Source organism: Zalophus californianus, chromosome 3 (assembly GCF_009762305.2).
Source record: "Zalophus californianus isolate mZalCal1 chromosome 3, mZalCal1.pri.v2, whole genome shotgun sequence".
Lineage (NCBI taxonomy): Eukaryota > Metazoa > Chordata > Mammalia > Carnivora > Otariidae > Zalophus > Zalophus californianus.
The window spans coordinates 71925239-71933891 of record NC_045597.1 but is presented as its reverse complement, the minus strand read 5'-3'; the positions used below and the strand labels follow the sequence as shown (position 1 = coordinate 71933891).

The 8653-nt window shown below is 45.3% G+C and overlaps 1 long non-coding RNA gene across 1 annotated transcript; it reads left to right on the top strand.

The window, feature by feature from the left end:
• The first annotated feature begins 336 nt into the window (after nt 1–336).
• LOC118356858 lies at nt 337–7848 on the top strand. Its single transcript, XR_004819989.1, has 3 exons — nt 337–421; nt 7319–7446; nt 7743–7848. It is a non-coding gene; the product is annotated as an uncharacterized LOC118356858 (long non-coding RNA).
• Nucleotides 7849–8653: the final 805 nt, after the last annotated feature.

Here is an 8653-nt window from a genome sequence, read left to right as displayed (position 1 = left end):
CCGGTCTAGGCACACAGGCATTCGGCTCTGGCCTCTTGGAATTGAGCTCTCCACCCAGCAACCAGGTTAACCTTTGAAAATGGCCAATCTCGTTTATGACAGGGCTGGGCTTCACCACTATCTCCATCTGAGTGATTCTGTTATTCTCACCCCGGGACAGATAATGAGGGGGCTTTCCCAACCACAGCTTCATTGTAACCCATTTGACTATATCTAGGTGACAGTTTCACTGTTCTCTCTCAGGGGAGGGGACCGACGTGTGTCATGAGCCATTGAGCCGGGGTGGGGAGGGGGGATAGTTTGTGTGAGTTGAAAGGTGATTATCACTCCTGCGGGGCCAAAGATGGGTGAAGTGCAGGCGGTGAGAAAAACAGCTCCTCAGGCCCGGCCACCCTTAGACAGCGCGCTCTTTCTCCAACAGGTACAGACGGCCTGCAGCTGTTGCTAGGTTCCGCCCCCCCCCCCCCCCCCCCCCCCCCCCCCCCCCCGGCTCTCTGATGCTTGCTGGGGCAGAAGTGGGGCAGTGTCTCCATGCCGACGCTTCCCTCTGTGTGGTTTCTGCCGGCCAGGAAGGCCCTCTGGCCTCAGCACTCCTGCTTCTCATCACTTCCCCCCTCCCCCCGAGAGTCCAGTTTATTATCTACTCATTTAAGTGAACTTTATTTCCCCAATCTCTTCACTATAAGCTCTGCTCTTACAAATCCCAGCTTTGACTTTTATAACTATTATCTTTGAAGTGAAAGTCAGCGGCTGAACCTTGACACTGTCTTTGTCTTTGCTGTCCAGGAAAGCACAGTCTTAATTCTCCCCAGGAATAGATGTGCTGATTTAGAAATTCAAAAGAAGAAAAGCATAGCAATACATGAATATATTTGAAAATGTCTCAAGGCAGGATAACGCTCCTGCTCTTCTCCCACTTAAAACTCTTCAACAGCTTCTTATTGAACTTAAGATAAAGAGTATAGTCTTAAATATGGTCCCAAAGAGCCTAAATGATCTGGCTTTTGCATTCCTTTCCAGCTAATTGTCCACCTGGAGGATTGAACGGCAGTTACCCCAGACTGCTTTCTCTACCTTCAAGGAGCTCCATCTCCCATTGGGCCTTCCTTCCATCCACCCAAGGGCCTTCCTCTGGGAAGCATCTCTAGACCCACCCAGCCTCCGTGGTTCTTCTGTGTAACCTCCTTTTATCTGAGGTGCTTCTTTCAGTTGCTGGATTATTTGGTTACTATCTCTCTCCCCGAGTCTGTCAGTTGCCAGAGAACTGATATGGCCTTATCTTTCTCACCACTGGTCTTCAGTGAACGAATGAAGAATGAATGAATGAGAGAGATCGATGAATGGATGGACGCAGGGATGGTAGTTACTTGTTAAAGATGATCTTGCAGGGCGCCTGGGTGGCACGGTCGGCTGCGAGTCCAGCCTTGGTTTTGACTCAGGTCATGATCTCAGGGTTCTGGAATCAAGCCCCACCTCGGACTCTGTGCCCAGCATGGAGTCTGCTTGAGATTCTCTCTCTCTCCCTCTGCCCCTCCGGCTTGTGTATGCTCTCTCCCCTCTCTCTCTAAAATAAATGAATAAATCTTAAAGAAAAAAAATGATCTTGCAACTCTGGGTCCTAATCCAGTTTGGTCCATCACAGTGAACAATGAGCAGAACTGGCCTTATGAATGGCCAGAATATATAGAGGCCTATTTGGAATAATTTGAGGTGGGACAATTAAGTCCTTCTAAATCACCTGCTCCCACCCTTTGGAAGTTGTTCTTTGAGCTCAAGAATCTTCTGCCAAAATTCACATAATCCTAAAAGAGCTCAGTCTTCATGAACTATATGTTAGGCAGCCGAATCCACAGCTGAGCCCCAGAGTTCAGGGGGAGTGCAGGGCATGGGGGAGTCAAAGGAACGGAGGGGTGGGGAGGGATGCGAAGATTGCGAACCAGACCCTGGAAGAGAAGCCAGCCCATCAAAGCTGTCATCAGCCTCACAGACATGCCAAGCTCTGACGCTTTTACTTTCATGCTTCATGATCCAGCAAAAAGTCATTTCGCTGTTTTGATTTTCTTGCTCCCCAGAAATAAAGATACAAAAACAAATAGGGGAAACTTCTTTAGGGGCCAATGGAAGAACATGGACACAGAGACCAAGTGTTTAGCATTTGAATATATCCACTTGGAAAGCTTCACTCATTCGTCTGTTTATTCATTAAGGAAACACTCTTGCCGATCCTGGAGCAGGCACTGTACTAGGCATTGGAAACAGACAATGAACAAAGCAGACACTGTTCCTCCCCCACAGAATAGGGGGTACTTTCCACAAGGGCTTTTAGAGCAAAAGACATATGTTCTTCTGGATCTGCCTGGACTCCCATGGCTTATAAGTGTTGGGATATGGAGATCTGGGGAAAGTTGAGGGATATATTGCATTCCTGGGAGGCTCAGGGAGATTTGAAGGGGAAAGGACTCAACATTCTTCCTTGCCCCTCTTTCTTCGTTTTGGTGACAGGACAGGGGATGACGAGGGGAGAGAGGGACGAGGGTTGGATGCTGAACTCCAGGAAATATCATCATTGTGGTTTGAGTGACTCTCGTGGCCTGATGCCAGCCTGCAGCTTTGAAGCTTTGCTGAAAATAGAGAAAAGATGCTTGATCAGCCAAAGAGGGTTTAACTGGCTGGTGATAAGCATCAGTTAAATTTGCGGCATCTTGGGGCCCCTGGGTGGCTCAGTCGTTGGGCGTCTGCCTTCGGCTCGGGTCATGATCCCAGGGTCCTGGGATCGAGCCCCGCATCAGGCTCTCTGCTCAGTGGGAAGCCTCCTTCTCCCTTCCCCACTCCCCCTGCTTGTGTTCCCTTTCTCGCTGTGTCTCTGTCAAATGAATAAAATCTTTTTTTTTAATTTTATTATGTTATGTTAGTCACCATACAATACATCATTAGTTTTTGATGTGGTGATCCACGATCCATTATTTTCGTATAACACCCAGTGCTCCATGCAGTACGTGCCCTCCTTAATACCCATCACCGGGCTAACCCCCCCTCCCCCCTCCCCTCTAGAACCCTGTTTGTTTCTCAGAGTCCATAGTCTCTCATGGTTCATCTCTCCCTCCGATTTCCCCCCTCTTCATTTTTCCCTTCCTTCTCCTGATGTCCTCCATGGTATTCCTTATGTGCCACAAATAAGTGAAACCATATGATAATTGACTTTCTCTGCTTCACTTATTTCACTCAGCATCATCTCCTCCAGTCCCATCCATGTTGATGTAAAAGTTGGGTATTCATCCCTCCTGATGGCTGAGTAATATTCCATTGTATCTATGGACCACATCTTCTTCGTCCATTCATCTGTTGAAGGGCATCTCGGCTCTTTCCACAGTTTGGCTATTGCGGACATTGCTGCTCTGAACATTGGGGTGCATATCGCCCTTCTTTTCACTACGTCTGTGTCTTTGGGGTAAATACCCAGGAGTGCAATTGCTGGGTCATAGGGTAGCTCTATTTTTAATTTTCTGAGGCACCTCCACACTGTTTTCCAAAGTGGCTGTACCAACTTGCATTCCCACCAACAGTGTAAGAGGGTTCCCCTTTCTCCACAACCTCTCCAACATTTGTTGGTTCTTTCCCTGTCCATTTTTGCATTCTAACCGGTGTAAGGTGGTATCTCAATGTGGTTTTGATTTGAATTTCCCTGATGGCTAATGATGATGAACATTTTGTCATGTGTCTGTTAGCCATTTGTATGTCTTCTTCGGAGAAGTGTCTTTTCATATCTTCTGCCCACTTTTTGATTTGATTATTTGTTTTTTGGGTGTTGAGTTTGAGAAGTTCTTTATAGATCTTGGATACCAGCCCTTTATCTGTAGTGTCATTTGCAAATATCTTCTCCCATTCTGTGGGTTGCCTCTGTGTTTTGTGGACTGTTTCCTTTGCTGTGCAGAAGCTTTTTATCTTGATGAAGTCCCAAAAGTTCATTTTTGCTTTTGTAGAATAAAATCTTTAAAAAAAAATTGCCTCATCTTATCTCATTTATTTCCTTTTGTTCCTGAAATGCAATTTCTACCCTTCTTCAGTTCCGTAAGAGCTGGAATCTTCATGTTCTAGCATTGTACCCTTAATGAAATTCCTTCTACCCCTTTTCTTAAATGCAGTACATATCCTTTCCCCCAGGCCATCACGGAGGGCACGGGCAAAGTAAAGCCATTCTGCCATTGTGGTAAGAGCCATGTGATCTCTTCCTAAGGCACTGCATTGCTCTGAAAGATCAATATTCCTCCAGTGGCAATTTCTGATAATGTGGTTAGTTTAACCAAATACAATTTGAAAAAGAAAAATGTGAGAACAACTGCATCCTTCCAAGTTCTCCTTCATTTTCCTGCCCTCTGATGTTTTGTAGGCTTTTTCATGTCCTACCTCATCGCTGTCTGAGCGAGAAAGCCAAGAAAAGCTGGCCCCGAGTCGTGTAGTAAGAAAGGCTGGGTTAGTCAGGGTCTCCTGGCTGTGAGTGATAGAAACTCAACTTGAGCTAGCTCAAGTGAAAATGGTGTGGGGGGGCGGGTTGGGGCGTTTTAGCCAAAGGAGGTGAGAAAACTTCTGGGCCAAAAAACAAGAGATGCCTGCCTTAGAGGTCAAAAGCGAGTGGTTCCTTCTCATGCCTGCCCTCACCGGTAATGAAGCTGGAGGAAGAGGTTCTTGCTGTTTGGGAGAGGTGTCTGGGCTGAGGGCTTGAGAGTGGTTAACTGGGAAAATGACTGTCCTCTTGCCCAGTGGTATGGGGCTCTGTCTTGGACCCCCCGGCTTGGCAAAAAGGACAAGCTTTCAAAAGAGCCGCTTACACAGGCTGTACCTGCTTCCTCACCAACCCACTGCCTGAGAGGTTCCAGCCACTCCTCATACCTGCCTTCCCTTGGAAACTGTGTGGCTCGGTTACTGACAACCTCCATGTTGCCCAGTCTAATGGACTCTGGTCTTTCTGTTGCTCTATCAGACACACTTGACCACCTCTTCCTTCTTGAAGCATCCTTCCCTTGGCATCGAGGACACCCCACGGTCTTTGTTCTGCTCCTGCTGCACTGACCCATCTGTCATTCTCTCCTGCTGGCTTCTCTCCTCCTTTTTTCCCTCGATGTTGGGCTCTGTCAAAGTTTGTTCTGGATCCCCTTCCAGTCTCTTCCTGGGCTTTCTCTTTAAGTAATTTCATTTACTAACATTTCCACATAGATGGCTCCTTGGCATCTCAAACTTAATAGATAAGACAGGCCTACAGAACCCTTGATGCACCCCCCTCAGTCCACATCTGGCTTTCTCCCACTCCACAGTACGAAGCATCTGCCATCACCCACCTGATTACTAATGCCCCCCGAGTTACTGGGGACCATCCTCGACCCCTCGCATTTCCGTTCTTCTCTATCCAACCTAATAGCAAGTCCTGTTGGCTGTCCTTCAAACAGATCTGCTATGAGCCTTTCTCCCTCTGGTCTCCACCGCAACCATCTGGGTCAAAGCTACTGTCATGTTTGTTGTGGTTAATCATGTGGCCTCCTAACTGGTCTCACTACTTCCTCTTTAGCCTCTTTCAACGAGTTTTCCACGGAGTATTCTTTGAAAGGCAAATTATGTCACTTTGCTACTTAAACTCCTTCAGTGATGGTCCACTGCCCCGAAGATAAAGGTCAATATCTCCAAAATCCCCAGGTGCTGCTTCTTTTATCTCCTCTTAAGTTTATGACCTCATCCATGCCTGTTTCTTGCTCTCTCACTCTGCCCCAGGCACACAGGCCATCCTTAAATTCTTAGAATGCACAAAGCTCTTTCCTGCCCCAAGGCCTTTGCACTCACTTTTCCCTCTGCCTGGACCACTTTCCTCTATTGCCTGTTCATTGTCATCTTTGAGTTGTGACTCAGCCAAAATGTTACCTCCTCAGAAAGACTTTTGCTGATCACCCTATTCTCTGCTCTAGCACTCAGTTGTTTCCCTTCATGTACAAATCATCATTTGCAATTATTTGTTCATTTAATTGTTTATTGCAGCTCACATTAGACCATAAGCATCACAAGGACAGGAATAATAACATCTGTCACTTATCCTTAATGCCTAGCGGAACACCAGGCAGATCATATGTGCTCAAGGAATGGTTTTTGCATGGGTGCATAAAAATTACATGAATGATAACTAAGAGTATGTCATTGAGGGCTCTAGCTTTGACTACTGAACTATAGATACTTTTGCTGGTGGAGCTTTTGTGGAAAATATTTAAATAATCTGGAATTGGGATCATGCGTTGTCTTAAGATAAACTCAGAAAATTCCATGCTGGATTAATTTTCAAGTCGAACAAAGCTACATTTCTGTAGAAGACAGTAGAGCAGAAACATTTCTATGGGAAGACTCCTACTCCAATTACAAAAGTTTCTAGTAAGTAGGATATATGTGGAGTACCTTTGAAATTAATATGGAAACTGAATTAGATCCTCTACAGGCAACAAAGGGATAAGGATAAAGATAAAACCGAGATCCTCTTTGGGGGAATAAAAGTACGACTTTGCTGTCAGCAAAACCTTTCAGTTGCTGACTGCTATTCTCCCCCCAAAGCCCAAAAAGTTATTTTCAAAGAATCCTCGGAGTTATCAAACAGGGAACAAGATTATTTGAAGGTGCATAGCTATCTTCTGATAATTTCTTAGACTAGCATAAGTTGAAAATGAGCTTTCCCAGTAGCTACAAAAATTTCAACAAAAATATGTTCACCGTTCAACAGTGACATCATTAGACCATTTTGTTTCTTAAGATTGAGATCTGAAAAGAAAGATCAATTATTGATAATTAAATGTTCTTCCTTTTATGCAGTTTTTGCTTGTTTTCCAAACACTTCAATGTTCATTGATGTTGCCTAATAATTTAATGTTTGAATAATAAAACAACAATTACAAATGCTTTTCTTGCTACTTGTAATACGTTTATAATTTCTCTGATGTGTATGATATAAAATATTTGTTTTCACTGATTTTTTTGCTTAATCAATTTTGCAGTCATAAAAATATCAGTGTTAATGCCGGGGCGCCTGAGTGGCTCAGTTGGTTAAGCGTCTGTCTTCAGCTCAGGTCATGACCTTGGCGTTCTGGGATCGAGCCCTGTGTAAGGCTGTCTGCTCAGTGGGGAGTCTGCTTCTCCCTCTGCCTTTGCCCCTCCCCCTGCTCGTGTACTCGCTCGCTCTCTTTCTCTCTCAAATAAATAAAATCTTTTAAAAATTATCAGTGTTAATGCCAATACTTGATTATAAATCTAAAGCGATATTGACAACATTGCCCACATTGTTGTTTTGTTTCAGTTCTGTGATCACTATTCTTGCCTGGCCCCAGCACCCAACGGAAGTGAGAAGGGGAGACTGGCCAGCCACTGGGCACCCTGTTTGTTTAATGGTGCTTCACGCTGATTGGAAAGTTTGACCTTGATCAGGTTAGTTGATGAAGGTGTTCATAGCTCACCTGCTCTGATCTTGACCGGGGTGGTGTGTCTGATCCAAACCGAGGTCATGTGGCTTTTCATCCAGAGGAAGAGGCTAGAGCGTCATGCAACATGTGGCAGGTGTCTTAATCACTGCATTACCCTATGGTGTGGTGGCATTGGGACTCTGCTAGGGCTTAGAGAGGTTAAGTAGTTCCCCCCAAGATCCCCCAGCTACTGAGTGTAGGAACCAGGAGCTGAGCCCCTGCTAGTCTGACACCAAAGCCTTTTCGGCTCTGTCTCCCTAGCTCATGGCAGGAACCACCAAAAATTGTGCTTTTGCAAGAACACAGCGCCAGCCTTTCTAAGAGAAAAGGAATAAGGGTCAAAATGGTTTGGTGTTGTGCTAGAACCGTGATGGAACTTCAGAGCCAAGTCCGGGGCTGCCAAGGGTGAAGAGTGATCGCAACAACGGAACTGCTGCCATTAGGAGGCACCCTCCCGTCTGCAGCTTGCTCTTAGCCCAGTATAAAATGGAGAAGGGTCTGCTCTTTCTCACGTTTGCCTCCAAGGATAGTTAACCCACTGGGTGGAGGGAGGGAGAACCTCATCTATGGGAACATCCACGGAGGCTTTCCTCAAGTTCAAATTCCCATAAAATTTTAATGGCAAACGTTCCCGTTATTAAGTTGGGTCATAAGTCGTCCTGCTCTTACTGCTGACAGTACCCCTGTCACTGCTACCAATGGTGAAGGTTTTCAGATGCCTGACTCAACATCTTTGACCGCAGCTTCGTAGTAGATTCACGATCTGTTGAGAACATGGTGGCGCTTCGGAGAGCGCTCTGATACGGGAGCGTGCATGACAAGTGAAAATGAAAGCTTTCATTGCTTACAGCGCTCGGCACCACAGAAGTCACTTTTTCATTGGTACTCTAAATATTTAAAATAATTAAATCTAAATGATCACTGTATTTAGTTAAAGTTGTGTATTCTAACTACAACCTGGTAGGAACTTAGTACCGACTTGCTCTAGGACATGCTGTACATGGCTTGCCTCAAATTGATTTTTTAATAAAACTCATAGATGTGTTTGAATCGGCACCCATTCTTTCAGATTCCTGTGTTGGCTTTTGTTGTAGGCTTCCAATAAAAGCTAGTCGCTGCTCAATTGAATGGGTAGAATGTGCAAATAATAATTAACAAAACATTCATGACTC